The 2,449-nt window shown below is 38.2% G+C and overlaps 1 pseudogene; it reads right to left on the bottom strand.

Moving 5' to 3' along the window:
- Positions 1-497: 497 nt before the first annotated feature.
- On the bottom strand, positions 498-1,588 carry LOC122197866 (photosystem II CP43 reaction center protein-like; annotated as a pseudogene).
- Positions 1,589-2,449: the final 861 nt, after the last annotated feature.

The raw sequence follows: 2,449 nt of genomic DNA, 5'->3' as shown, positions 1-2,449 counted from the left end.
ATGTTGGAACATATATCTATCCATATATCGTGATAGATAGATTGACCATCACACCTGAGATCTTTGATAGTGGCAGTATCCACTCATATGGCCATGTTCGAAGAGATGGTTGAGTGGTTGAAAGCTCCAATCTTGAAAATCGATATAGTTTACTATCGAGGGTTTGAATCCCTCTCTCTCTCTCTCTCTCTCTCTCTATCTATCTCTATCTCTATCTCTATCTCTATCTCTATCTCTATCTCTCTCTCTCTCTATCTATCTATCTATCTATCTATCTATCTATCTATCTATCTATCTATATATCTATCTATCTATATATCTATCTATTTCTCTACTTTTTCTTGTTAAATAAATTATTTATTTATTGGATTGGTTTTGACCGAATTGCTTCATTATTATAAAGAAGGAGAGTAGCTCGGCTATCCCACCTAGTCAAGCCAGAAAAATGGATTAAATATAAATGAGTTAAAAGAAGAATATTTGTTATGACATGATCCCTATATGTATGAAGGAACCGAAGTGACTCCTAGTTCAAGTCTTTGATCTCCTATCTCAATTAAGAGGGTCATGGAAAGAACAGGTTCAAAATCATGATTAATTCCTTTTTCAAATCATGTTGCAGCTACACGAGCTCTTCCTATGTGCCACAAATCCCCTACAAAGAAGAAGAATCCTATAACAAAATGAGAAGTAGCTAACCAACTTCTAGGAGAGACATAATTGACTGCATTGATATCGGTAGCTACACCAGCCATGAAATTTAAAGAACCTAATGGAGCATGGGTCAGATATTCTGTGGAACAACGTTCTTGCCAAGGTTGTATGTCTTTTTTCAGCTGACTTATGTCCAACCCATTTAGACCTCTTAGGGTTTTTACCCAAGGAGCACACATATCCCAAAAACACGTAGTTTCTCCTTAAAAAATGACTTCTCTAGTCAAGGAACTCATTAAATATTTACCTAAACCAGTAGGACCTTGAGCAGATCCAACGTTAGCTCCAACATGTTGGTCTCTATCTAGAAAGGTAAATGCTTGAGCTTGAGAAGCTTCTAATCCAGTTGGTCTGTAATAGTCACTAGGATAAGCCGTATTATTGAACCAAACAAAGCAATAATTAATGAAAGAAAAGACAGATATAAAGCCTTGAATACTAGAAGAAAAGCACCAATACCTAACAAGAGTAAAGGGCTATTTGTTTTTTTTCTAAAGATCTGCGCAACCACTTTTGTCTGTGTCACGCAGACATATGCCCTCGCAGAGTGTTTGTTTTTTGGAAGTCGCAGATCAAAAAACGTATACGCGAGGTCTTCCTGGCGCAGACACGGGCCACTGTCTTCAAAGGTCTTCAGACCTCATTTTAACCTAAACAAAAAAAAACATGGACCACTGTGCAATTTTTTTCTTTCTTTTTTTTTTGCTGAAAATGCATTTTTGATGTTATGACCTGAAATTAAGTTTGAAAAATCAATTTATTTCTATAGCTGCAGACGTTAAAAACAAACAGTTTTTTTATTGCAAACTGCAGACATTTGGTCCACCTCTTCTGCCGCAGAGGCTTGCAGATGTGATCCGTAGACTGCAGCCATTTTGGCTTCAAAAAAACAAACAGCACCTTAGATAATGTTACATCCCCAATTCACGGTCAGAAAATATTGTTTTTTTTATGCTTTGTTTTAAAATCAGAGTAATCCTTTTTAAATAATTCTTCCATCAAAAATTCATTTTTGATGCTTATCGTCTCGTAAATCATAATAAGGGTCAAAAAGTCAATTTCACGACGGAAAGACAGATGAAAACGGACGTCAGACAAAGGAGTTATGAGTTTATAACGGAGTTTTTCTGTCTCGACCTACTAAAAATAATATAATAAAAATAAAGTCAAAATTAGCCGATGGAGTCTAAATGAAAGTTGTAGATCTTGTTTTTACCTACGTGTCGGTATAAAGAACGTCGAAAACGGAGTTCGTATGCGAAAGTTATGAATTTCTGAAGTTTGGGGCGCGAAACCCAAAGTTGTGTCAGTGACCACGACGTGGAAATAGTGCCCACGACGTGGCATGACTTCTGACGCCTTCTGAAGCCTAAAAGAGCAAGTGGACGATGACGCATGCAATGTTGTTCAAGCCCATGACGTGGAGACAGTGCCCACGACGTGGAAAATGAGAAATTTGCCCTATAAATAGAAATCAAGGGCCAGCCGAGTTTGGTTGCTCATTCTCTCATCTCTCACCTGTATTGCATCGATTTACGTGCAAAGAAATACCCCTGAAGCCTCGGTATCAACCCCGAGACCCGAAACAAGTCCCAAAGCCCGAAGATCCTGAGAAGAAAAGAGTTTCCGAGCTGAAGCTCTGTCCGCGAGAAATCCGGTGTGTGAAGATATCCCGGTTTCACCAAAGAGTTACTACTCTTAGAGCCGTAGTGTTTTCCGACCATCTTCTGATCAA

This window comes from Lactuca sativa, chromosome 5 (genome assembly GCF_002870075.4).
Source record: "Lactuca sativa cultivar Salinas chromosome 5, Lsat_Salinas_v11, whole genome shotgun sequence".
Lineage (NCBI taxonomy): Eukaryota > Viridiplantae > Streptophyta > Magnoliopsida > Asterales > Asteraceae > Lactuca > Lactuca sativa.
The sequence above is the reverse complement of the archived record's forward strand: the minus strand, read 5'-3'. Positions and strand labels throughout refer to the sequence as shown.